The sequence below is a fragment of the Ornithorhynchus anatinus genome, chromosome 7, assembly GCF_004115215.2.
Source record: "Ornithorhynchus anatinus isolate Pmale09 chromosome 7, mOrnAna1.pri.v4, whole genome shotgun sequence".
Lineage (NCBI taxonomy): Eukaryota > Metazoa > Chordata > Mammalia > Monotremata > Ornithorhynchidae > Ornithorhynchus > Ornithorhynchus anatinus.
In genome coordinates, this window is record NC_041734.1 from 77,663,746 (window position 1) to 77,691,448 (window position 27,703).

Sequence of the window (27,703 nt, forward strand, 5' to 3'; positions counted from 1 at the left end):
CGCTTAGTACAGTGCTCTGCACGTGGCAAGCGCTCAATAAATACCACCGAATGAATGAACTTGGGCGTTGATCCCGGCTCTGCCACCCGTCTGCCGTGCAACCTCGGGCAAGTCGCTTTACATCACCGTGCCTCCGTTTCCTCTCCGTAAACCGGGGATTTGAGACCGTGAGCCCCACGGGGGCCGGGGACGGGTCCGACCCGATTATCTCGTATCTCCCCCAGCGCTTAGCACAGTGCTCGGCAGAGTAAGCGCTCAACAGATGCCACAATTATTATTATTAGGAGTAGAAAGGGCTCAATAAATACGATTTAGGACCACGCTGTTAGTGGGATTCGATTTCCTACTACTTTGCCCATCATTCATTCACTGATTCATTCGATCGTATTTATCGAGTCCTTGCTCTGTGCAGAGCACCCTACTAAGCGCTTGGAAGGAGCGTGGCTCAGTGGAAAGAGCCCGGGCTTGGGAGTCGGAGGTCAAGGATTCTAATCTCGGCTCCGCCGCTTGTCAGCTGGGTGACCACGAGCAAGTCACTTCCCTTCTCTGGGCCTCGGTGACCTCATCTGTCAAATGGGGATGGAGACTGTGAACCCCACAGGGGGATAACCTGATGACCTTGTATCTTCCCTGGTGCTCGGGACAGTGCTTGGCACATAGTAAGCACTTAACAAATACCAACATTATTCTTCTTCTTCTTCTTAACCTTGACCTCGACAGGGCTGGCAGTTGTTCCTGCTCGTCTGGGTCTGGAAGCGGCTCACAATTACCGGCCTGTCCTCTGCTGCACCGACTTCTAAAGAGCCCATCATTTAGACCGTGAGCCCATTATTGGGCGGGGATTGTCTCTGTTGCCCAGTTGTTCATTCCAAGCACTCAGCACGGTGCTCTGCACATAAACACGATCGAATGAATAAAGCCCACTCGTCGGCCCATTCATTCATTCAGTAGTATTTACTGAGCGCTTATTATGTGCAGAGCACTGTACTGAGCGCTTGGAATGGACAAATCGGCAACAGAAAGAGACAATCTCTGCCCTTCGCCGGACGCCCGGTCCAATCGGGGGAGACGGACGGACGAGAACGACAGCGATAAACAGAATCGAGGGGACGAACATCTCATTAAAACAATAGCAGATAAATAGAATCGAGGCGACGTACATCTCATTAACAAAATAAATAGGGTGATGAAGATATATACGGTCGAGCGGACGAGTACGGTGCCGAGGGGAAGGGAGAGGGGGAGGAGCGGAGGGAACGTGGCTCAGTGGAAAGAGCACGGGCTTTGGAGTCAGGGCTCGTGAGTTCGAATCCCAGCTCTGCCAGTTGTCGGCTGTGTGACTGTGGGCAAGTCACTTAACTTCTCCGTGCCTCAGTTCCCTCATCTGTAAAATGGGGATGAAAACTGTGAGCCCCACGTGGGACAACCTGATTCCCCTATGTCTACCCCAGTGCTTAGAACAGTGCTCGGCACATAGTAAGCGCTTAACAAATACCAAAGGGGGGAAGAGAAGGCTTAGCTGAGGGGAGGCGAAGGGGGGGTAGAGGGGGAGCAGAGGGAAAAGGGGGAGCTCAGTCCGGGAAGGCCTCTCGGAGGAGGTGAGCTCTAAGTAGGGTTTTGAAGAGGGGAAGAGAATCAGTTTGGCGGAGGTGAGGAGGGAGGGCGTTCCGGGACCGCGGGAGGACGCGGCTCGGGGGTCGTCGGCGGGATGGGCGAGAACGGGGGACGGTGAGGAGGTGGGCGGCGGAGGAGCGGAGCGTGCGGGGTGGGCGGGAGAAAGAGAGAAGGGAGGAGAGGTAGGAAGGGGCGAGGTGATGGAGAGCCTCGAAGCCTAGAGGGAGAATTTTTGTTTCATGTGGAGGTCGATCGGCAACCACTGGAGGTTTTTAAGAAGGGGAGTGACAGGCCCAGGGCGTTTCTGCAGGAAGATGAGCCGGGCGGCGGAGTGAAGAAGAGACCGGAGCGGGGAGAGACGGGAGGAAGGGAGATCAGAGAGCAGGCCGACACAGTAATCCGGCCGGGAGATTACGAGAGCCCGTAACAGTAAGGTAGCCGTCTGGGTGGAGAGGAGAGGGCGGATCTCGGCGATATCGTAAAGGTGAGACCGGCAGGTCGCGGTGACGGATCGGATGCGTGGGGCCAACGAGAGAGACGAGTTGAAGATAATACCGAGGTCACGGGCCCGAGAGACGGGAAGGACAGTCGTACCGTCCACGGTGATAGGGAGGTCAGGGAGAGGACAGGGCTCGGGAGGGAAGATGAGGAGCTCAGTTTTGGCCATGTTGAGTTTAGGTGGCGGGCCGACATCCGGGTAGAGACGTCCCGGAGGCGGGAGGAGATGCGAGCCCGAAGGGAGGGGAAGAGGACGGGGGCGGAGATGGAGATCTGTGTGTCATCTGCAGAGTTGATAGCTGAAGCCGTGAGAGCGGATGAGTTCGCCGAGGGAGCGAGTGTAGATGGAGAACAGAAGAGGGCCGAGAACTGACCCTCGAGGAACCCCAACGGTTAGAGGATGGGAGGGGGAGGAGGCGCCGGCGAAGGAGACCGAGAATGACCGGCCAGAGAGACGAGAGGAGAACCGGGAGAGGACGGAGTCCGTGAAGCCGAGGCGAGATAAGGTGTGGAGGAGGAGGGGACGGTCGACGGCGTCAAAGGCAGCTGAGAGGTCGAGGGGGATCAGGATAGAGTAGGAGCCGTCGGATTTGGCGAGAAGGAGGTGACGGGTGACCTTAGAGAGGGCGGTCTCGGTAGAGCGGAGGGGACGGACGCCAGATCGGAGGGGGTCCGGGAGAGAATGGGAGTTAAGGAATTCTAAGCATCGATCGTAGACGACTCGTTCTAGGAGCTTGGAAAGGAAGGGTAGTAGGGAGATAGGGTGATAACTGGAAGGGGAAGTGGAAAGGAAGGGAGATAGGGCGATAACTGGAAGGGGAAGTGGGGTCGAGAGAGGGTTTTTTTTAGGACTGGGGAGACGTGGGCATGTTTGAAGGCAGAGGGGAAGAAGCCATCGGAGAGTGAGCGGTTAAAGATATAAGGTAAGGAGGGGAGGAGGGCAGGGGCGACGGTTTTTATAAGGTGAGTGGGAATGGGGTCCGAGGCGCAGGCGGAGGGGGTGGCGCTCGCGAGGAGGGAGGAGATCTCCTCAGGATACCGCAGGGAAGGATGGGAAAGTAGGGGAGAGGGTCGGTGGGGGGGAGGGGAGAGGCGGAGGGGTGACTTTGGGGAACTCAGACCTGATCGTGTTCATTTTTGCGATGAAGTAGGTGGCCAGATCGTTGGGGGGGAGGGATGGGGGAGGGGGAGGAACAGGGGACCCGAGGAGAGAATTAAAGGTCCGGAACAATCGGCGGGGGTGACGGGCATGGGTGTCGATGAGGGAAGAGAAGACGTCTTGCCTGGCGGAGGAGAGGGCAGAGTTAAGGCAGGAAAGGATAAATCTGAAATGTATGAGGTCGGCTCGGTGCTCGGACTTTCGCCAGCAGCGCTCGGCAGCTCGAGCATAGGCGCGGAGGAGGCGGACGGAGGAGGCGATCCGGGCCCGTGGGTTAGTGGAGCGAGAGCGGCGGAGGGACGGGGGGCGAGAGAGTCCAGATGAGTAGAGAGGGTGGAGTTGAGCGCGGCGACCTGATCGTCGAGAGTGGGAAGAGAGGACGGGGGGGGGCAAGGTGGGGAGAGATGCTTTCGGAGAGATGGATGGGATCGAGAGAGCGGAGGTCTCGGGGCGGGGGAGTAGTACAGATTTGCAGGGGGCGGGAGTGTGAGAGAGGAGGCAGGCGAGAAGGTTACGGTCTGAGAGAGGGATCTCAGAGTCGGTGAGGGAGGAGATAGCGCAGGGGCAGGAGATGACGAGATCGAGGGTGCGACCGAGTCGGTGAGTGGGCGCGGTGTGGTGGAGCAGGAGGTCGGCAGAGTCGAGGAGCGATAGCGGGCGGGCGGCAGAGGAGTCACCGGGTACATCCGTGTGGCACGGTCTCTCGCCTCCGGAACGGCCCGCAAGACTAGAGGTGACGCCCTGGACCCGGGGAGTCTGAAGTTGCCCCTCGGCAAACCGAAGTTAACGTGCGCCCCCGTGACACGGAAGTCACGTCTAACGATCATCTTTCGTCAGTGATTTCCAAGAAGCCAGGATTCCTTTTTTTGTTTTCTTTCAAGCCCGGGTTTATCACAGATGACCAGACGCTAAGATTATTGCAGAGCGATGAGTAATCGTTGCGGTTCAGGGACGCAGCATGTCTTAATCCCCTCCGAAGCTAACTTTAAATTCTGTCTCGAACCCTCCGGCTAAATTTAAATGCGTGCGGTGAGGTTCGCCCGCTCAAATCCTAAAGGGTAGCTGATGGGCTCCAACTACATGGAGGAGCAGCAACCTCGGGCCTGGGAGTCGAAAGGATCTGAGTTCTAATCCCGGCTCTGCCACTTGTCACCTGTGTAGCCCGGGCAAGTCACTTCACTCCTCTGTGCCTCAGTTCCTTCATCTGTAAAACAGGGATTAAGACTGTGAGGCCCACGTGGGACGAGGCCTCTGTCCAACCCGATTGACTTGACCTGCATCTACCCCGGTGTTTAGTACAGTACCCGGCACATTTTAAGTCCCTGACAAATACCGTTTTAAAAAAAAAAAATCTAAATAGGTTTCTCCTCCTTGGCCGTGACAGAAAATGATTCGACAGCTTCAGAAGACTCACAGAGGTCATGTGAAAAGCAAGCGGCCTGGCTTAGTGGGAAGAGCCCGGGCTTGGGGGTCAGAGGTTGTGGGTTCTAATCCCGGCTCCGCCGCTTGTTAGCTGTGTGACTTTGGGTAGGTCACTTCACTTTTGTGCCTTAGTTACCTCATCTGTAAAAGGGGGGTGAAGACTGTTAACAAATACCAACATACTGTTAACCTCATGTGGGACAGCCTAATTACCCTGTATTTACTCCAGTGCTTAGTATATTGCTTAGCACATAGTAAACGCTTAACAACCACTATTATCATTATTGTTATTATTAATAATAATAATAGTAGCAGTATGGTGTACTGGATAGAGCACCGGCCTCGGAGTCAGGTGGTCATGGGTTCTAATCCCGGCTCTGCCACTTGTCTGTGTGACCTTGGGCAAGTCACTTCGCTTCTCTGGGCCTCAGTTCCCTCATCTCTCAAATGGGGATCGAGACTGGGAGCCCCATGTGGGACGGGGACCGTGTCCAACCCGATTTGCCCACATCCACCCCAGCGCTTAGTACAGTGCCTGGCACATAGTAAGCACTTATCCAATGTCATTATTATTAGTGAAGCGGCATGGCGTAGAGGATAGACCCCGGGCCTGGGAGTCAGAGGTCATGGGTTCCAATCCCTGCCCTGCCACTTGTCTGCTGTGTGGCCTCGGACAAGTCGCGCCACTTCTCTGGGCCTCGGTTACCTCGTGTGTAAAATGGGGATTAAGACTGTGCGTCCCATGCGGGAAAGGGGCTGTGTCCAACCCCTTTCAGTTGTATTTCGCCACAGTGCTTAGTGGGATTCCTGCAACACAGCAAGTACTTAAACACAATTCTTCTTAGTAATATATCGTCGTATTGTACTTCCCCAAGCGCTGAGTACCCAGCTCTGCACGCAGCAAGCGCTTAGTAAATACCAGGAGAAGCAGGGTGGCATAGGGGATCGCGCCCGGGCGTCAGAAGGTCATGGGTTCTAATCCCAGCTCCGCCCCTTGTCTGCTGAGTGACCTGGGGCAAGTCGCTTCACTCCTCTGGGCCTCAGTTCCCTCCTCTCTCCAATGGGGATGGAGACCGTGAGTGGGACGGGGACCGTATCCAACCCCATTTGCTTAACAATAATAATAATAATGTTGGTATTTGTTTAGCGCCTACTATGTGCCGAGCACTGTTCTAAGCGCCGGGGTAGACACAGGGTCATCGGGTTGTCCCACGTGGGGCTCACAGTCTTAATCCCCATTTTCCAGATGAGGGAACTGAGGCCCAATGAAGTGACTTGCCCACAGTCACACAGCTGACAAGTGGCAGAGCTGGGATTCGAACTCATTACCTCGGACTCCCAAGCCCTTGCTCTTTCCACTGAGCCACGCTGCTTCTCTTGCTTGCACCCACCCCAGCGCTTAGTACAGTCCCTGGCACACGGTAAGCGCTTATCCAATGTCATCCTTCCCGGTGAAGCGGCAGGGCCTAGAGGATCGAGCGCGTCAAGGGTTCACTCCTCCGTGCCTCGCTTCCCTCCTCTCCAGGATGAGGAGGAAGCCCGGGAGCCCCACCTGGGACAGGGGCTGTGTCCAACCCATTCAATAGTATTTATTTATTGAGCGCTTACTATGTGCAGAGCACTGTACTAAGCGCTTGGGATGAACAAGTCGGCAACAGATGGAGACGGTCCCTGCCGTTTGACGGGCTTACGGTCTGATCGGGAGAGACGGACAGACGAGAACGATGGCGATAAACAGAGTCGAGGGGAAGAACATCTCGTAAAAACCGATGGCGACTAAATAGAATCGAGGCGATGTACAACTCATTAACAAAATAAACAGGGTGATGAAACTATATACAGTCGAGCGGACGAGTACGGTGCTCTGGGGATGGGAAGGGAGAGGTGGAGGAGCAGAGGGAAAAGGGGAAAAAGAGGGTTTAGCTGCGGAGAGGTAAAGGGGGGGTGGCCGAGGGAGTAGAGAAACCCGATTTCCTCGTGTGCACCCCGGCGCTTAGCACAGCGCCTGGCACACAGGAAGCGCTTCAGAAAGACCAGAGTTATGCGATGGAAGGCAGAGCAGGAGCAGCAGCAGCAGCAGCAGCTCTAAATTGACCTGCAGGTGGCTGCCAGCAGGGGGCGCGCCACGGCGGCCCCGTCCCCCGCATGCGCACTGGCCACCACTCAAATGCCCCCCCACTGTGGTCAGTGCGCATGCGCCTCAGAGCGGCGGGCGGAGGGATCTACCCTCTAACTTTAAGAGCCGCTCCGCCGCCCCCGACCCCTCCGCCGGACTTATTTTCCCTCCCTCCGCTTTCCCCACCGCCCTCAACTCGGTCGCCTCCCCGTCCCGGCGGGGATTTCGGCCTCTCGCGCGGTTGTAAACTCCCGGACCGGAGGGCCGGGGGCTATTGGATTGTAGTCTCCCAAGCGCTTAGGAGAGTGTTCTGCACACCGTAAGCGCCTCCCAGGGATCATCGACTGGAGGGGGGCGGTGAGAAGAAGGGTCCGGACACGGCGTCCTACACTTGTCAATGATCGGGTTCTGCCCCGCCCCCTCCCCGGCTGCCCGGCCCCGCTCCCCGCGCCGTTTACCCTGCCGCCGCCGCCGCCGCCGCCGGGAGCAGGCGACAATGTCCGGCCGCCTCTTGTCCGGGGAAGGGGCGTCCGTCCGTCCGCCCGGGGGGCTCCGGGCCCCGCCCCCCAGCTGGGCCATGCTCAGCCCGTCCCGGGGAGGAGGGGGCAGGAAGCTGCCAGCGGACGGCGGCGCGGGGGCTGCTGGGAGATGTAGTTTCCAGGGGGCGGCGGCGCGGGGGCTGCCGGGAGCGGTAGTTTCCAGCGGGCGGCGGCGCGGGGGCTGCTGGGAGCAGTAGTTAACTACGGGCGGGGGCTGCTGGGAGAAGTAGTTTCCAGCGGGCGGGGGGGCTGCCGGGAGCAGTAGTTTCCAGGGGGCGCGGGGGCTGTCGGGAGCGGTAGTTCGCGGGGGCTGCCGGGAGCAGTAGTTAACTACGGGCGGGGGCTACTGGGCGAAGTAGTTTTCAGCGGGCGGGGGCTGCCGGGAGCGGGAGTGAGCTGTGGGCGGCGGCGCGGGGGCTGCCGGGAGGAGTAGTTTCCAACGGGCGGCGGCGCGGGGGCTGCCGGGAGCGGTAGTTTCCATCGGCGCGGGGGCGGCGGCGCGCTCCCCGCCCTCTCCCGTCGCCCGCTGATGACGTAAGCGCGCGGCCCCCGCCCCGCCCCGCCCCGCCGCTCCCGCTGTTGGGCGGCCGTGGCGGCCTCCGGGACCGGCCCGACGTCGTCGCCCTCGCCGCCGGTGAGCCCCGCCCCGCTCCGCCCCCCCAAACGGCCGATTGTTAAGCGGTCCCTCACTGTGTGCCGAGCACTGTGGTGAGCGCTGGGAGAGAGAGAGGAGGTGGGCAGGTTGGTGTCCCCGCCCCCCGTCACGGGGGGGGGGGGGGGGAGAGGTCGCCTCCTCCGGGAAGCCCGCCCACGCTCTGCCCTCCCCGACACACTCGCCTCTTCTTCTTCTCTTTATTCGATTATTGATGTGCATTTATCCGTGCTTCTGTTGGGGAGAAGCAGCGTGGCTCAGTGGAAAGAGCCCGGGCTTGGGAGTCAGAGGTCATGGGTTCGAATCCCGGCTCGGCCCCTTGTCAGCTGGGTGACTGGGGGCGAGTCACTTCACTTCTCCGGGCCTCAGTTCCCTCAGCTGGAAAATGGGGATGAAGACTGGGAGCCCCACGGGGGACAACCCGATTCCCCTGTGTCTACCCCAGCGCTCAGAACAGTGCTCGGCACATAGGAAGCGCTTAACAAATACCAACATTATTATTATTATGCCCGGGCTTTGGAGGCAGAGGTCACGGGTTCGAATTCCAGCTCGGCCACTTGTCAGCTGGGTGACTTTGGGCAAGTCGCTTCTCGGTGCCTCTGTTTCCTCATCTGTCAAATGGGGCTGAAGACTGGGAGCCCCACGGGGGACAACCCGATTCCCCTGCGTCTTCCCCCAGCGCTCAGAACAGTGCTCGGCACATAGGAAGCGCTTAACAGGAGCCATTAGCATCTTCGCAGTTCAACAGACTTTCCCAGTTACAGAGTTGCATCTCTCTTTTCACCTGGGATTGAGTCAAGGTCATTTTAAAAATGTAGATTTTTTTTTTTTTCCTTGTCCTCAAACTGGGGAGCAGTGATTTCCCAGCATCGCGGAACCCTGCCCGTCCGTAAAATTGGTCGACAGTCTGTTCCACCCTAGCTTTGAAAGCCTAAAGCCGAAAATATGCCCGTCTTACACAAGATTTGAAAAAACGCAAAGCAGATGCAGGCGACAAAGATTGGTATTCAGTTGAAAGATCAAAGCAACCTGGGAAAAGATAAGTAATAAGAATGATGTTGATGGTATTTAAGTACAGTGGTGACCCAGTGGAGGGGAAAATCGGTGTTATTTCAGCACCGGTGTGTAGAGCGCCCTGCCAAGTGCTTGGGAGAGAACAACGGTGAGTAATATTTACGCTTGCGTTGTGCAGAGCGATGGGGAGAGCGTAATAAAACGGCGAACGTGTTCCCTACCCACATTGAGCTTACAGCCTGGAGGGGAAATGTAAATAAATAAATGACAGATATGTGCACGAGTGGTGTGGGCCTGGGATGCGGGGAAAGAACAAAGGGAGCGAGTCAGGGAGACGCAGAAGGGCGTGGGAGAGGAGGAAAGGAGGGCTTAGTCAGGGAAGGCCTCCTGGAGGAGACGGGCCTAAGGTAAAGCTTTGAAGGAGGGGAGAGTCATCGTCCGTCAGGTACGAGGAAGGAGGGCGTCCCGGACGTGGGCGAGAGGTCGGCGGCGACGGGGACGAGATCGAAGTACGGCGAGGAGGTCGGCGTTAGAGGAGCGAAGCGTGGGCGCCGGGTTGGAGGGGGAGAGGAGCCGGGGTGAGGTAGGAGAGGGCCCGGGGATCGAGGACCTCAAAGTCGATGGTGACGAGCTTCTGTCTCTGGAGGTGGAAGGGCGACCGGCGGCCCCGCCCTCGAGGAGTTTGCAGACTAGCCTGGGACAAGGCGATGGGGTTGGCCGGAATAGTAGAGAAAAAGCTCCTTTTCTTTTCCCCGTGGTCTCGTTATTTATAGAGTTGGCGCGCTTGACGTCAAGTTGGTTTCCTCGTTAATGACAATGTTTCCGTCCCATTGGACGGAGGAGAAAACTGAAGCCGTGAGGCAACTTGCACCAGATTAGCCAAGGAGTCGGCTATCAGACGGAAACGAGTCGTAGATTCGCCGGCTGGTGGGCGACCTCTCTTGCTCTTGTCAGATTTTCATTTACCTGAATTACCTGGAGAATAGTGATGATGATGGTATCTGTAAGCGCTTACTCTGTGCCAAGCACTGTTCCGAGCGCTGGGGGAGATACAAGGTAATCGGGTTGTCCCACGTGGGGCTCACGGTCTTCATCCCCATTTTACTGATGAGGGAACCGAGGCTCAGAGAAGCGACGCGCCCAAAGTCACACAGCCGAGAAGCGGCGGAGATGGGATTAGAACCCACGACCTCCGACTCCCAAGCCCGGGCTCTTTCCACCGAGCCGCGCCGCTTCTCTGAGCGGCACGACCTAGTGGAAAGAACCCGGGCCCGGGAGCCGGAGGCCTGGGGTTCTAATCCCGGCTCTGCCGCTTGCCGGCCGTGTGACCTTGAGCGAATCACTTCGCTTCTCTAGGTCTCGGTTTCTTCACCGGGGAAAGGGGGATTCAGTCCCCGTTCTCCTTCCCACTTAGATCTCGGACAGGGGCTGGGACCCACCTAATTAACTCGTACCTACCCCGGCGTCTGACACACTGTCAGCGCTCGACAAAAACCATGAAGAGAAAATGAAACATTCCAAAGGTCGCCTAGCAGTCAAACTGATTAAATGCTTCAGCTGATCCTACTCACAGGCCAATCTCCTTTGTAAAAAGCCATAATAGATGCAAGAAACGTGCATCGCCACGTTCTATTGTGGCATCTTAGCGTTATAAAGTGCGGGCATACGTTCAGACGCGCACTCCGTCGTCCGAGTTCAGTGGGCGGCTGTAGACGGAAACCGAGCGTCAGATTAAATGATGTATCCGTCGAGAGGAATTCCAACCCAAACTGACAAACTGCCAGACTGGACACTTGAAAGAGGATTTAGAAAAGTTGTTCACGAGCTCTTTGAAACCCCCAAATCTGGAAAACGGCTCTCTCCTCGGTTTGCATCTGTCTGCCGTGGCTACGTGGCTAACGTGCTCCACTCAGCCGTCGGGGATGAGTGGGTCCGACGGACTTGCCCATCGCCACTTCCCGCCCGGCCCGTCTTTAATTCTTTATTTAGAGAAGCGGCGTGGCTCGGTGGAAAGAGCCCGGGCTTAGGAGTCGGAGGTCACGGGTTCTAATCCCGGCTCTGCCACCTATCAGCTGTGCGACTGTGGGCGAGTCACTTCACTTCTCGGTACCTCGGTTCCCTCATCTGTCAAATGGGGATGAAGACTGTGAGCCTCACGTGGGACAACCCGATCACCTTGTGTCTCCCCCAGCGTTGAGAACGGTGCTCGGCACATAATAAGCCCTTAACAATTGCCAACGTTATCATCATCATTCTGCCTGGCCCGCCGAAGCTGAGACGGACTCGGCCCGTGGGGCTGAGGGGAGAGGGGCCGGGCCGGCTCTGTCCTCTTCCTCCTCTTTGTCCTCCTCTTTCTCCTCCTCCTTTTTCTCCTTCTCCTCTTTCTCCTCCTCCGCACCTCCAACAAGGAGGCCAGCTGGAGACGAGGGGAGCGTTGGGGAGAGCTGAGATGCGCCTTCTGCCCCTTCCTCATCTGTGTCCGTCTGGGAGAGGAAGGCGGGAAGGATAGCGGCCGGGCTCCTGGGCACCAGCCCCCTTTCCCTCCCCCAGCGAGGTGTCCGGATTCAGCCCGGTGGGAGCGCCCGTTACCCTTCCCTTTGGATTTTCGGCCCCCCACTCGCACCCGACCCGGATTCTGAACCTCCCGATGGGGCCACGGGCCCCCGGCCCCCGTGCTGGCCGCCCCCGCCGGCCGGGGACCGAGGGCCCTGGGACGTCTCCAAGGCGTCGCCGCGCCTGTCCGGCGACCGGTGAGCGAGGGACCAGCGGCGTTCCCCAGGGCTGCAGGTGGCTGACGCGTCCGTCGGCCGGCCCCCTCCGCCCCCACTCCGCAAGGGTCGGGGCGGAGGAGGCGGGAGGCCGCGGCGAGGTGTGCGGCTGAATAAGTGGGGTGGGGGTGCAGGCCCTTTAAATGGCCCCCGGGGAGGGGGACGCCCGCTCATCTGGCATCAGGGGAGTCGTCCGCCTGGCTGTATTTAGCCGAAATGCCGAGACTCCCCCGTCGAGAGGGACCCGGGGAGGGGGAGGTAGGATGACTCTGGAACAAGGGGAGGGGTCCGGGTCATCCCCCCTTGCCCCAGCTGGGGCTCTACATTCTGCTCATTTTCCTCCAAAGGTGCCCTGTGATACCGTCGCGTCGCCTGACGCACGGAACGTAATGCCCGTTTTCGCTTCCCGGTGGGCAGAGGCAAGTTGGTCCGCAGATGATGATGATGATGATGACGGTATTTAAGCGCTTACTGTGTGTTAAGCACTGTTTTAAGCGCTGGGGGAGATACAGGGTCATCAGGTCGTCCCACGTGGGGCTCACACTTTTAATCCCCCTTTTACAGATGAGGTGACTGAGGCACAGTGAAGGGACTTGTGCAAGGTCACACAGCAGAGAAGTGGCGGAGGTGGGATTAGAACCCATGTCCTCCGACTCCCAAGCCCGTGCTCTTTCCACTAAGCCACGCTGCTTCTCGCTGCTTCCGTAAGTCTTCCCTCCTTGCCCCACGCCCCTCTCCGACTCCATTCCATGGGAAGCAGCATGGTGCGGTGGCTAGAGCCCAGGCCTGGGAGTCAGAAGGTCCTGGGTTCTAATCCCGGCTCCGCCGCGCGTCTGCTGTGTGACCTTGGGCAAGTCATTTCACTTCCTCTGGGCCTCAGTGACCACGTCTGTAAAATGGGGCTTAAGCCTGGGAGCCCCAAGTGGGACAGGGACGGCGTCCAACCCGAGTAGCTTGGATCTAACCCAGCGCTTAGAATAGTGCCTGGCACACAGCAAGGGCTTAACAGTTATCATTAGGATCGGGAGACCCACGTTCCAATCTCGGCCCTGGGCGCGGCCTGCTGCGGGGCCTCAAGGTTACGCGGCGAAGCTAAAATGACCTTGACATTTATTTCCGTTAATGCCCCTTTCCCCCTCAGGACCGCAAAACCTGCCGCGGGAAGGGAATTCATCTACCAACTCTTATATTGGACTCTCCCAGTCGCTTAGTCCGGAACTCGGCACGCAGGGAGTGCTCAGTAGATAGCAGCCATTGACCGATGTGATCGATGGCTTTGGAAAGAGCAGTGCTCTTCAAATTCCGCCTTCTCCCGGGGCGGAAAGGGGGTCTGGTGCCGGGGAGCCCGGCACCCTTCTCGCGGCGATCCCCTCCTTTCCTCTTCCAGACGGACACGGATGAGGCCGGAGCGGAGGGGCTTCTGAGCTCCCCCCAACTCCCCCCTTCTGCAGCTGGCCCCCTTTCATTCATTGTCATACTTATTGATAATAATAATGTTGGTATTTGTTAAGCGCTTACTATGTGCAGAGCACTGTTCTAAGCGCTGGGGCAGATACAGGGTCATCAGTTTGTCCCACGTGAGGCTCACAGATAATCCCCATTTTACAGATGAGGTAAGTGAGGCCCAGAGAAGTTAAGTGACTTGCCCACGGTCACACAGCTGACAAGTGGCAGAGCCGGGAGTCGAACCCATGTCCTCTGATTCCGAAGCCCACGCTCTTTTCACTGAGCCACACTGCTTCTCCAGTATTGAGCGCTTACTGTGTGCAGGGCACTGTACTAAGCACTTGGAAGAGTACAGTATAATAATACGACAGACGCATTCCCTATCCACGACGAGTTTATAGCCGAAAGGACGTGACTTGCCCAAGGTCACACAGCAGCCAAGTGGTTGTAATAAGTAATTATGGTGTTGTCGTGGGCGTGCAGTGGAGGCCTGCTCATTTCTTCTGGTTGTGCAGGTGTTTAAATGGAACTCGTCACTTGGTTACAGACTTTGTTGTTTTAAGGTATCGGTTAAGCGCTTACTATGTAGCAGCCGCCGTTCTAAGTGCTGAGGAAGACACAAGCTGATCAGGTTGGGCACAGTCCAGGTCCCACAAGGGGCTCGCGGTCTTAATCCCCATTTTGCAGGTGAGAGAGCTGAGGCCCGGGGAAGTGAGGCGACTTGCCCGAGGTAATAAGTAATGGCCCAGTGGGATCCCGGTCCAGCAGTGACCGCAGGGGGCTTGAGGGGGAACCGTGAGAGGATTCTGATCGTAACGATAATTGTAGTGTCTGTTAAGCGCTTACCACGTGTCGTACAAAGTACTGGGGTAATAATAATAATGGCATTTAAGTGCTTACACTGGGCTAGGCACTGTACTGAGCGCTGGGATAGATGCAAGGTCCCACATGGGGCTCACAGTCCAAGGAGGAGGGAGAAGAGGGATTGAATCCCCCTTTTACAGTTGAGGAAACTGAGGTAGGAGAAGTGAAAGATTGGGGGGGGGGAGAGAGAGCCGGGATAACAGAGTGGGCCGGGATGTGTCCGTTTATTGTTGTATTGGACTCTTCCAAGCGCTTAGTACAGTGCTCTGCACGCAGCGAGCGCTCAATTCGATACGATTGACTGCACGAAGGAATGACTGGTAGATACGTTCCGTGCCCTCAAGGAGCATCCAGTCTTCCGGGGAAGAAGGACGGGAATGTGAATGGATAAATGGCGGCTACGGACACAAAGGCTGAACCCCGGCAGCCCGCTTCCCTATTTTATCTCTTCGCTGGATTTTTGTAAGTTTTCCCAGTCAATGAGTGGTTTTTACAATCCTCTAAACTGTAAGCTCATTATGAGCAGGGGGGCATGTCCCTAATTCTGTCATATGGCACTCTCCCAAGCGCTTAATACAGTGCTCTGCACATAGCGCTCAATAAATTTGATCGATTGCTTACTATCCGCAGAGCATTCATTCATTCAGGCTTATTTATTAAGCCCGTCATTGGGCAGGGATTGTCTCCATCTGTTGCCGACTTGTATATTCCAAGCGCTTAGTACAGTGCTCTGCACATAGTAAGCGCTCGATAAATACTATTGAATGAATTAATATTTATTGAGCCCTTACTTAGTGCGGAGCATAGTACTAAGCTCTTGGGAAGAACAATTTGGCAGCAGATAGAGACAGTCGCTACCCAACAACGGGCTCACAGTCTAAAAGGGGGAGAAAGACAACAAAACGAAAGTAGACGGCCATCACTGCCGTCAAAATAGATAAATAGAACCGTAGATAAATGTACATCGTTAATAAAATAGAGCAATAAATAGGTACAGATATACTCAAGTGCTGTGGGGAGGGGAAGGGGGAATGAGGAGGGGAGGAAGGGCAGAGGGAAAGGGGGGCTCAGTCCGGGAAGGCCTCCTGGAGGAGAGGAGCTCTCAGGAGGGCTCTGAAGAGGGAAAGAGGGTGAGTTTGGCGGAGGTGAGGAGGGAGGGCGTTCCGGGACGGCTGGAGGACGGGGGCCGGGGGTCCACGGCGGGTAGATACACGATAATAGGGTTGGACACGGTCCCTGTCCGACGTGAGGCTCACAGTCTTCATCCCCATTTTCCAGATGAGGAAAGAGGCCCAGAGAAGTGAAGTCAGCAAGCCAGGCGATTGTCTTTATTGAGCACTGTACCGAGCACCTGGAGGAGTACAATATAATAATACGACAGACGCATTCCCTATCCACGACGAGTTTATAGCCGAAAGGACGTGACTTGCCCAAGGTCACACAGCAGCCAAGTGGTTGTAATAAGTAATTATGGTGTTGTCGTGGGCGTGCAGTGGAGGCCTGCTCATTTCTTCTGGTTGTGCCGGTGTTTAAATGGAACACGTCACTTGGTTACAGACTTTGTTGTTTTAAGGTATCGGCTAAGCGCTTACTATGTAGCAGCCGCCGTTCTAAGTGCTGAGGAAGACACAAGCTGATCAGGTTGGGCACAGTCCAGGTCCCACAAGGGGCTCGCGGTCTTAATCCCCATTTTGCAGGTGAGAGAGCTGAGGCCCAGGGAAGTGAGGCGACTTGCTCGAGGTCACACAGCGGACGAGTGGCTCTATTAAGTAATGGCCCCGTGGGATCCCGGTCCAGCAGTAGCCGCAGGGAGCTCGGGGAGTGGGGTGGGACCATGAGAGGATTCTGCTAATAACAATAACCGTAGTGTTTAAGTGCTTACTACGTGTCAAGCACTCTGCTAAGCACTGGGATCATAATAACGATGGCATTTAAGTGCTTGCCGTGTGCCAGGCACTGTACTAAGCGCTGGGTTAGATCCAAGGGGCCACGTGGTGCTCACAGTCCAAGTAGGAGGGAGAGCAGGGATTGAATCCCCATTTTACAGTTGAGGAAACTGAGGACGGGAGAAGCGAAGGGATTTGCCCCAGGCTATACAGCAGGTAAGTGGAGGAGCCGGAATTAGAACCCAGTTCCTCTGACTCTGAAGCCCACACTCTATTCATTAGCCCACGCTGGGATAGTCACAAGATGATCGTGTCTCACGTGGGACTCACGGTCTGAGTAATAGGCATTGAATCCCCATTTGACAGATGAGGTGACTGAGGCAGAGAGAAGTGAAGCGACTCACTCAGGGTCGCGCAGTAGACGAGCGATGGAGCCCAGATTAGAATCCGTGACCTTCTGACTCCCAAGCGTGGGGCTCTGTCCACCAGGCCACGCTGATTTTTTTTTTTTCTTTTTGTTTTCTTTTTTATGCGCCTACGATGTCCCAGGCACTGTGGTATGCGCTGGGATAGCTACAAGTTAATCAGGTTGAACACAGTCCATGTCCCACACGGGGTCCACGGTCTTAATCCCCCTTTGACAGATGAGACGACTGAGGCCCAGAGAAGCGAAGTGACTCGCCCGGGGTCACACAACAGACAAATGGTGGAGGCAGGATTAGAATCCAGATCCTGCTGACTCGCAAGCCCAGGCTGTAGCCAATAAACCACAGTGTGTCTCCATTCGTATACGCTTCCCTATATATACACCATTTCCAGTGTCCCTTGAAATGCAAGTTATGGTTACGGTGGTTCTCTCAGCGCTTAGAACAGCGCTCTGCACATAGTAAGCGCTTAACAAATACCACCGTTATTTATTATTTATTCTCTCCAGCGGCCCCGACTCTCCTCCTTGTCACCTATTCTGGCCACCTGGTCTGTTAATTTGTCAGCCGGCTTTTGAACCAGTTTTTCCGATCCCCCAGGCCTACGTTTTTGCCGTCCGTCTGTCGGTCAGTGGTAATTATCGAGTGCTTACAGTGTGCGGGGCATTGTCCTCATTGGTATTTAAGCGCTTACTATGTGCCGAGCACTGTTCTGAGCGCTGGGGTAGATACAGGGTAATCAGGTTGTCCCACGTGGGGCCGCAGGCTTCGTCCCCATTTTACAGATGAGGGAACTGAGGCGCCGAGAAGTGAAGTGACTTGCTTAAGGTCACACAGCTGACAGGTGACGGAGTCGGAACTCGAACCCGTGACCACTGACTCCCAAGCCCGGGCTCTTTCTACTAAGCCACGCTGCTTCTCTGCTTGGGAGTGGACAGGTAAGTCCATGTGAGTTCGAATCCCAGCTCTGCCACTTGTCAGCTGTGTGACTGTGGGCAAGTCACTTAACTTCTCTGTGCCTCGGTTCCCTCATCTGTAAAATGGGGATTAAGACCGCGAGCCCCACGTGGGACAACCTGATTCCCCTGTGTCTACCCCAGCGCTTAGAACAGTGCTCTGCACATAGTAAGCGCTTAACAAATACCAACATTATTACAAAGTCATCAGGTTGTCATTAGAACTGTTAGGCACGTTCCCCGCCCATACCGAGCTTCCAATCTGGAGAAGCAGTGTGGCTCAGTGGAAAGAGCCCAGGCTTGGGAGTCAGAGGTCATGGGTTCGAATTCCGGCTCTGCCACTTGGCAGCTGTGTGACTGTGGGCAAGTCATTTCACCTCCCTGTGCCTCAGTTACCTCATCTGTAAAATGGGAATGAAGACCATGAGCCTCACATAGGGCAACCTGATGACCCTGTATCTACCCCAGCGCTTAAAACAGTGCTCTGCACATAGTAAGCGCTTAATACCAACATCATTATTATTAGAGGGGGACTCAGACGTTGATGGAAAAAAATCACTTACAGTTATGGGCGTAAATGCTGTGGAACCGAGGGAGGGCTGATTAAAGGGTGCAAATCCCAGCACAAATGAGAAACGTCGTGGCCCAGTGGATGGAGCCCAGGCCTGGGAGTCCAGAGGACCCGGGTTCTAGTCCTGGCTCTGCCCCTTGTCTGCTGGGTGACCTTGGGCAAGCCACTTCACTTCTCTGGAGAAGCAGCGTGGCTCAGTGGAAAGAGCATGGGCTTTGGAGTCAGGGCTCATGAGTTCAAATCCCAGCTCTGCCACTTGTCGGCTGTATGACTGTGGGCGAGTCACTTAACTTCTCTGTGCCTCAGTTCCCTCATCTGTAAAATGGGGATCAAGACTGTGAGCCCCACGTGGGACAACCTGATTCCCCTATGTCTACCCCAGCGCTTAGAACAGTGCTCGGCACATAGTAAGCGCTTAACAAATACCAACATTATTATTATTATTATCTGGACCTCAGTGACCTCATCTGTAAAAGGGGGATGAAGGCCGGGAGCCCCACGGGGGACAGGGATGTGTCCAACCCTATTTGCTTGCATTTACCTCAAAGCTGAGTCCGGTACCCGGCGTACAGTGAGTGCTTAACAAATACTATTATCATATTATAATATTATTATTAGAGGGGACACAGACATTAATAGAAACAATGTGTAGATATGTACAGAAGTGCTTTGGAGCTGAGGCTAGTGTGAATGCCAAACTAGCGCACTTCCCCCCTTCAAAGCCCTCCTGAGAGCTCCCCTCCTCCAGGAGGCCTTCCCAGACTCAGCCCCCCTTTCCCTCCGCTCCTCCTCCCCTCCACATCCCCCCGACTCCCTCTGCTCCACCCCCTTCCCCTCCCCACAGCGCTTTTGTCTATACGGGCATATTTATCATTCTATTTATTTTATTAGTGGTGTGTACATATCTATAATTCTCTTTATTTACATGGACGTTATTGATGCCCGTCACCTTGTTTTTGTTTCGCTGTCTGTCTCCCCCCATCTAGACGGTGAGCCCGCCGCTGGGTAGGGATTGTCTCTAGTTGTTGCCGAATTGCACTTCCCAAGCACTTAGTATAGTGCTCTGCACACAGGAAGCGCTCAGTAAATACGACTGAATAAGTACCGAGTGACCAAAGGGGATACGTCATTGAAATCGTCAGCCACCCCAAAGAACTGAAATCCCCAGAGACTCTTTAGGTAATTCATCTGGTATGTGTAGGCGGGGAAACTGACTCTCCCCCTGCCTGTTTCTATTTTTGAAATGCAGCATCTCCAGAGGTCAGACAACCTGCGTTTAAGGCACATCTCGTATGAGACCAGCCCCGATCGCGTATGTCCTCAACTCTGCTCCCTAGAGAACCGTCCAGCCCTTTCACGACGGGTCCGTTTATTTCTGTGAGAAACACACGCGCAGAAACGTACCCAACCAGCCTCCAGAACAAATCCAAAGTTGAAAGGCTTTTCAACTGTAATAACCCTAATACTGTTGGCATTTGTTAAGCGCTTACTATGTGCGGAGCACCGTTTGAAGCGCTGGGGGAGATACAGGGTCATCAGGTTGTCCCACGTGAGGCTCGCGGTGAATCCCCATTTTACAGAGGAGGTCACCGAGGCACCGAGAAGTGAAGCCACTTGCCCACAGTCACACAGCTGACAAGTGGCAGAGGCGAGATTCGAACGCATGACCTATGACTCCCAAGCCCGGGCTCTTTCCACTGAGCCACGCTGCTTCTCCGTCGCGAGTGGAAGGACTTGTATGTTGTGTCGTTACGGTGTACGCTAAGTGCTTAGAACAGTGTTCTGCATGTAGTAAGGGCTCAATAGATATGAAGGATTGATCGACTGACTCGAGACCCAGTGGGAGAATTAAAATCTAATAATCTCTTGTCGGAGAAATGACCTCCCGTGCAGTGTGAGAGTCGAAATGTTTTGATCAGCATTTGGGGAGTTTCCGCTGGATCTGGGCTAATCCAAAGGTAGGTCGTCTAAATGTGGACCCAATCTTTGAATACTTCAGACTCAAGGAACGTGTTCTTCGGAGTCCCTCGGTCCCTTACCAGGCTGTTGGTTCCCGTTGTTCTTCATGGAATTGCTAAAAAGGTTTCTGGAATTGGCTTTTCTCAAGGGGTTGCTGCTTGCTTAAACTGCGGGAAGAAATCAGGGACTGATAGTGCAGTTGCTCCATTTCCACTTCATAGGCGGGAGATATGCAGCGGGGCTCAGTGGAAAGAGCCCGGGCTTGGGAGTCAGGTCATGGGTTCGAATGCCGGCTCCGCCGCCTGTCAGCTTTGTGACTGTGGGCGAGTCACTTCACTTCTCTGTGCCTCAGTTATCGCACCTATAAAATGGGGATTAAGACTGTGAGCCTCTCGTGGAACAACCCGATGACCCTGTATCTACCCCAGCGCCTAGAACAGTGCTCTGCACATAGTAAGCGCTTAACAAATACCAACATTATTATTATAAGGCCAGTTAGTACCTCAGACATGCTTTGAGCTCTTTGTATCACACAGTGAAAGGGTAAATTAACAAGTAACTTGTGGCCATCCCTCCACAATTCAGTGTTTGCCAAAGCTGTCTCTTGTCAAAAATCTCTCTCCTTCTCTTTTCCTCCCTTTCCCTCCTCTCTCCCTTTCTCTTTTTCCTCCCTCTTTCTCCTCTCACCCCCTTTCTTCCCTCTCCCTCCTCTCTCCGTTTCTTCCTCCCTTCCTCCCTCTCTTTCTCTCCCTCTTTCTTTCCCTCCTCTCTCTCCCTCCCTCCCTCCCTCCCTCCTTTTCTCCTTCTTCCCTCTCCTTCTCTCCCTGTCCTCCACCCCTCCCCCGAAAACAGAGAATATCGATCCGACCGGCCACTTCTAGCCCCGGCAGCCTCCGGGATCTGATTTCACCTACAGCCGGGAGCGGGGCGGCATTCCGCTGTTGCGGCTCTGGATGACGGTCGAAACAAAGGGAAGCCCGTTGGCTGGAGGAGACGTCCTCGGCCCTTAGAGAGCGGAAAGATAGGGAAAACGGAGGCGGTTCATTGTAAAAATGATAGCCAGATGACATTGATGCCGTGCCATCGTTTGAAAATTAGCCCTTTGAAAGACCCCCCCCCTCGAATTGGCAGAATTTGCCCTTTGTCTTAAACCGCTCAGCTCAATGCTTGGGAGATCAGCCTGGGCCAAAGAACACCTCTCGTGGTGAAAATCCTCTCTTCCAGAGAGACAACTGGGAGGCGTGCCCGTCCACATCTGCAGACGCCACTGCTAACCGTGCAGGTGTGGCCTAAAAGGCTCCCCGAGAGAGAGGAGAAGACAGTCCCCCTTGCTCAGCTGCCGTGGGAACGGTAAACAACCGCAACCTCCCCCAACAAAATGCCGCTCACCCGAGTTCCACGGTCGGCTTCCCCCGAGGGACTCTTGTGCACCGACGTTTACGGAAATCCAAAGGAAAACAGGCGTTTTTTATTTTATTTTTTTTTTTTAGAAAACCGTAACGTTTCGGCTGTGTGTGTGTGTGTGTGTGTGTGTGTGTGTGTGTTGGGTTTTGAGGTAAGACTGTAAAAAAAAACCTAATACCGTCCAAAGCAGAGGGCAAAGAGCTCTTCTGGCAGTAAACGTACCCTGCTATATGAAAATTCCTAGAGGGTGTGCGGTCCCAACTCTGGACAGGAGAAGCAGGGTGGTCTAGTGGGTAGAGCCCGGGCCCGGAAGGTCAGAAGGACCTGGCTTCTAGTTCTGGCTCCGCCGCTTGTCTGCTGTGTGACCTTGGGCAAGTCGCTTCACTTCTCTGGGCCTCAGTCCCTAATCTGTGAAATGGGGACTAAGAATGAGATCTGGGCCAGGGACTGTGTCCAACCTGATTATCTCGTGCCTACCCCAATACTTACTATAGCGCCTGACGCATACTAAGCGTCTAACAAATACCATTAAAAAAAAATCTGATTTAACTTGTAACTACCCCAGCGCTTAAAACAGCGTTTGACCCGTAGTGAGTGCTTAACAAATACCGTGACAATAATAATCCTCTGCCTGGGGAGAATGGTGCCTTGAGAGCCCCTCCGGGAAACACGGACCACCCGTCTCGGTGGGTGACTCGGGGATTTGGGGGATCCCGTTCAGACGAGCCCCCCCGTCCCCAATCCGAAACGGTATCTGTCTGTTACTCCTTGCCAGTTACACATTTTATAATTAGTGTTTTATTTTGTATTTTTGAAATGGCATCTGTTAAGTGCTTACTGTGTGCCCGGCATTGTACTAATTACTGGGTAGATACGAGGTAGGTTGGATATAGTCCCCGTCCCACAGGGGACTCACAGGCTTAATCCCCATTTTACAGATGGAGTAACTGAGGCCCAGAGAGGATACTGGCTGTTTTATAGGGTGTTGTTTATTCAAGCGCTCAGAAGGTGGCAAGCAGGCTTCTGAAACCCGGGGCCGAGGGAAGATGAGCAGATCCAGTGTAATCCCTGACCCACTTGGGGGTCCTGGTCTAAGAGGAAGGGAGAACCGGTGCTTTAACCCGGTTTACTGTTAGGGTTGGGTTTTTTTTTTCATTTTATTTTTTTAATGTCATCCGTTAAGCAGTTACTATGTACAAGGCCCTGTTCTAAGCTCCGAGTAGATACGAGGCTATCCTGTTGGACACGGTCCCTCAGGCTCCGGCCCGGATCGGCACGTCCACCTCGACCGCACCGCCTTCGCTTCCCCCGTCGGGTGCCCGAGGGGAAGGCCTCGGCCCCCCCGCCGCCTACAGAGCTCTCCCTGCAGCGGTAGCCACCCCCTGGCCGGAGTGGCCGCGTCCCCGAGGCTTCCGGCGGAGCCACGGCCAAGTGGCCGCTGCCGTGCGGGAGCCCAGATTTCCCGCTCCTTTTCTCCCCCAGCCCCGGGGCCCCTCTGGCCCAGACAGAGCCCCAGCAGGAGAGGGCCGGGGGACGAGGACCGGCGGAGATGGGGCAGAGCTTTTGGGGGGCTTCCCGCCCGACGCCGGGGCCTTCCCGACCTGGGGGTCGCCTGGGACCCGTGCCCCGCCCAGATGGGCTACCTCCTCATCTGCCTTCCAAGGTTCCCCATCACCCTCCTTCCTGCCCAAGAGGAATCATCATCATCATCCTTATGGCATTTAAGCACTTACCACGTGCCAAGCACCTTATATTTATGTATATTAGTCCTATTCATCGAGCATTTACTGTGTGTAGAACATTGTACTAAGCCCCGGGGAGAGTACGATAGAAGAATATAACAGACGCATTCCCTGCCCACAGTGAGCCTGCAGTCTAGAGAGGGAGGCAGGCAGGCATTAATAGAAATAAAATGACGGATACGTACGTGAGTGCCGTAGGGCTGGGAGCGGGGATGAATAAAGGGAGTGAATCGGACGATGCGGAAGGGTATATTGATGTCCGTCTTCCCCCTCTAGACTGTAAGCTCGTCGTAGGTAAGGAACGTGTCTACCTATTGTACTCTCGTTCTTTCATTCATTCAGTGGTATTTATTGAGCGCTCACTATGTGCAGAGCACCGTACCAAGCGCTTGGAATGGACAAATCGGTAACAGAGACGGTCCCTGCCCTTCGACGGGCAGACAAGAACAATAGCAATCTGGCACACGGTGGAGTACTCGATAAATACGATTGATTGCTTGAATATTAGACCCTGGGGTAGATAGAGTACGATCAGATCAGACACGATCCCTGTCCCACATGGGGCTCACACTGTACAGTGGAGGGAGCACAGGTATTTCGTCCCCACTTTACAGATGAAGAAACCGAGGCAGAGCCGGGATTGGAACCCAGGTCCTCCCGCTCCTTGGCCCTTGTTCTTTCCCCAGGGCCGCACTGCTTCTCTTGGTATCAGTCGACTTCCATTTGGAAGGGAACGTTTGGAAACGCGCCGTTCACGGGGACACTTCTGGTTTTGGGATGCATCTAAGAGTCACAGGGAAAAAAAAAAAGGCCTAAGAGAGCGAAAGACCTAAAAGGCGGCACGCGGCCTACTCCAACTCCGGTTTTCTCTCCCACCGGGCCGTGGCTCAACTGCTTGAACTGTGGCTATTTTTAGGACTTCTTCTTTCATTTGCCATGGGAAAAGAGCTGGGTCTGAAACTTCCCGTTGGCTTTCATAGCATCCGACCCTCAAATCGGATGCTAACCGGCAATCTGTGAAACTCGACGTGGCAAGACTCTGTTAGAAAGCTGCGGGGGTTTTTATTTCCTGCGTTGCAGGGAGTAACGATGTTTACAGTTGGCCAGTCCCTCTGATTTATTTGGATGTTTGGTCTTGGTTTATCAGCCCCACTCTAAGCTGTTTGTAAATAATAATAATAGTCGTAACACCGGTTAAAGCGCTTACTACGCGTCATGCACTGTTCTAAGTACTGGGGTAGATACGGGTTGATCCATTGGACACAGTCCCTATCCCACGTGGGACTCACACTGTTAATTCCCATTTTACAGATGAGGGAACTGAGGCCCAGAGAAGTGAAGCGACTTGCCCGCGTTCACACAGCAGACGTACGACGGAGCCGGGATTAGAACCCAGGTCCTTCTGACTCCCAGGCCCGGGCTCTACCCGCTAAGCCACGCTACTTCTCGATTCCCACCGAAACCCACTATTTGGAAATCTCTGCCCTTGATCAGATTTGGACACTTGTTGGAAATGTTTTTCCCGCCTTGTCAATGAGCTTACTATAGAAGACAGAGTTAGGTATAGTGGAGGCAAAACTTATTCTCATCTCTCACTTGTTGAACACAGAGAACTCTGGTTTCTTTATTGGAGTGAAATGCTTAATAATAGTCTTTTTATGATTACTCTCCTGAAAGTAATTTTAATGCAGTTTTTTTTCCAATTTCTGTGGGAAATGAGTCACAGACAGTCTTGTGAAACAGATGAGCAGTCTTTTCCGTGGCTGACAAGTGGACAGTTGGACTATGTAAACACTTCTGCTCTTCTCTTAAGAAAAAATAGAACTTATTTTTTTAATGATTCCAGATCGTGGAGAAGCCCTCTGGCCTAGCGGAAAGAGCCCAGGACTCTGCCAGTTCTCTGCTTGTGACCTTGGACAAGTCACTTCTCTGGGCCTCCATTTCCTCATCTGTAAAATAGGATTTCAAAATCCTGTTCTTTCAGTCGTTCATTCAATTGTATATATTGAGCGCTCACGGTGTGCAGAGCACTGTACTAAGTGCGAGGGAGAGTACAATACAAGAATTCATTCAGTAGTATTTATTGAGCGCTTACTGTGTACAGATCACTGTACTAAACGCTTGGAAAGGACAATTCGGCCACAAAAAGCAAGCAGGCAGGCAGCAATAGCCTCAAAATAAATAGAATTATAGATATATACACATCATTAATAAAATAAATAGAATAATAAATATGTACATATATCCACAAGTGCTGTAGGGTAGGCGAGGGGGGGAGCAGAGGGAGGGAGTTGGGGCGTTGGGGAGGAAGAGCAGAGGGAAAGGGGGCTCAGTCTGGGAAGGCCTCCTGGAGGAGGTGACCTCTCAGGAAGACTTGGAAGGGGGGCAAGAGAGTGAGTTCGGCGGAGGTGAGGAGGGAGGGCGTTCCGGGACGGCGGGAGGACGGGGGCCAGGGGTCGACGGCGGGATGGGCGAGAACGGGGGACGGCGAGGAGGTGAGCGGCAGGGGAGCGGAGCGTGCGGGGTGGGCGGTGGAAAGAGAGGAGGGAGGAGAGGTAGGAGGGGGCAAGGGGATGGACAGCTTGGAAGCCAAGAGTGAGGAGTTTTTGCTTCATACGAAGGTTGATAGGTAACCGCTGCAGGTTTTTGAGGAGGGAGGTGACATTCCCAGAGAGAATGTGAGTCCTACATGGGACGGGGATTCTTCCCAACCCGATTTTCTCCATCCACCTCAGCGCATAGTACGGTGTCTGGCCCATAGAAGGTGCTTAACAAACACCAGTATTATTATTATTGCTTTACTAAGCACTTGGGAGAGTATAATACGCTTGTCCATTTGTCTACTGTGTGGCCTTGGGTAAATCGCTTAACTTCTCTGTGCCTCAGTTGGCTCCTCCGTAAAATGGGCCTGAAGATTGTGAGCCCCTCGTGTGGGTCGGTTATACTGTTGTGTTGTACTCTCCCAACTGAATTCAGTCCATCATTCGGTGGTATTTATTGAGCACTTCTGTGTCTACTGCACTGGTTTGCTGGGGACCAAAATGACCGTGAGCTGGCCACCTCTTCGGTGTGTCCTAGAAACCCCGGTGACTGCCGCATATGGTTTTTCCTGTGGGGCAAGCACAGGGTTCCCCACCCTCCCCCTTGGTCCCCTGAGGGATTGTCTCAGCCTCCCAGGCCTCTTTCCACACGGATATTTGACATACTGGGATGCGAGAGTGGAATTTCCAAACTCCATAGCTTGTATTTTCACTGGGACCCGGCTCAAAAAAAGGGTTATGAGGTCTCTAGAAGTTCCAGTCCGGGCTTCACTCCGCTGCCCGGATGGTTTTTCTACAAAAACGTTCGGTCCGTGTTTCCCCACGCCTCAGAAACCTCAGTGGTTGTCCACCCCCCTCGGCGTCGAACAGAAACTCCTCGCCATCGGCTTCAAAGCTCTCGATCCCCTGGCCCCCTCCGTCCTCACCTCCCTACTCTCTTACTCCAGCCCAGCCCGCCCACTTGGCTCCTCTAATGCCGACCTACCCCCGAAACCTCCATCTCGCCTGTCTCCCCGCTGACCTCTTGCCCACCACCCTTCTCAAATCCAACAGACAATGACTCTCCCCACCTTCAAAGCCTCAGTGAAGACACATCTCCAAGAGGCCTTCCCTGACTAAGCCCTTCTTTAGGGTATTTGTTAAGCGCTTACTCCATGCCAGGCACGGTTCGAAGCGCTGGGGTAGCTGCGAGATAAGCAGGTTGTCCCCCGGGGGGCTCGCAGACTTAATCCCCGTTTTACAGATGAGGTCCCTGAGGCTCAGAGAAGGAAAGTGGCTTACCTAAGATCACACGGCGGACGAGTAAGCGGAACCGGGATTGGAACCCAGGTCCTTCTGACTGCCAGGCCTGTTCTCTAGCCACGAGGCCATGCTGCTTCTCTGAATCCTCATTTCCTCTTCTCCCATTCCCTTCTTCGTCGTCCTTGCATTTTGATTTGTTCGTTTTATTCGCCCTCAGCCCTCCGGCACTTATGTATACATCCATAATTTATCTATTTTTATGAATATCTCTCTCCCCCTCTGGACTGTAAGCTCGTGGGCCGCGAACATGCCTACCAACACTGTTGTATCGTACTCTCCCGAGGGCTTGGTACAGTGCTCTGCGCACAGCAAGCACTCAGTAAATATGGCTGATTGATCGATCAGTCTCTAGACTGTGAGCTCTTTGTGGGCAGGGATTGTCTCTGTTGCTGGATTGTACTTTCCAAGCGCTTAGAACAGTGCTCTGCACACAGTAAGCGCTCGATAAATACGATTGAATGAATGAACTCTATCGCATGGTAATAATAATAATGTTGATATTTGTTAAGCGCTTACTATGTGCCAAGCACTGTTCTAAGCGCTGGGGTAGATACAAGGTAATCAGGTTGTCCCACGTGAGGCTCACAGTTTTCATCCCCATTTTGCAGATGAGGCAGCTGAGGCACAGAGAAGTTAAGTGACTTGCCCAGAGTCACACAGCTGACAGGCGGCAGAGCCGGGATTCAAACCCATGACCTCTGACTTCCACCCCTGGGCTCTTGCCACTAAGCCACGCTGCTTCCAAGCACGAAGCGTAGGACTCGGCGTCCAGTTAAGCGCTCAGTAGATAATAACGTTATTTGTTAAGCGCTCACTCTATACCGGG

At 54.5% G+C, this 27,703-nt stretch overlaps 2 protein-coding genes across 7 annotated transcripts in view; one reads left to right on the top strand and one right to left on the bottom strand.

The window, feature by feature from the left end:
* The window catches only part of STRADB (STE20 related adaptor beta), a 28,603-nt gene extending 21,236 nt beyond the window's left edge, over positions 1-7,367 (bottom strand). The window contains exon 1 of one of the 2 annotated variants that reach the window (XM_029069080.2): positions 7,268-7,367. The gene's annotated coding sequence lies outside the window, so the exon portion shown is untranslated. The remainder of the gene's footprint in view (positions 1-7,267) is intronic. The other variant, XM_029069081.2, reaches the window with a different exon arrangement.
* A 534-nt stretch (positions 7,368-7,901) lies between these two features.
* The window catches only part of TRAK2 (trafficking kinesin protein 2), a 74,705-nt gene continuing 54,903 nt past the window's right edge, over positions 7,902-27,703 (top strand). For 3 of the 5 annotated variants that reach the window (XM_029069140.2, XM_029069144.2, XM_029069147.2), the window contains exon 1: positions 7,902-7,982. The gene's annotated coding sequence lies outside the window, so the exon portion shown is untranslated. Of the gene's footprint in view, positions 7,983-8,704; positions 9,163-14,362; positions 14,555-27,703 lie in introns of those variants that run through there. The other 2 variants (XM_029069141.2, XM_029069142.2) reach the window with 2 other exon arrangements.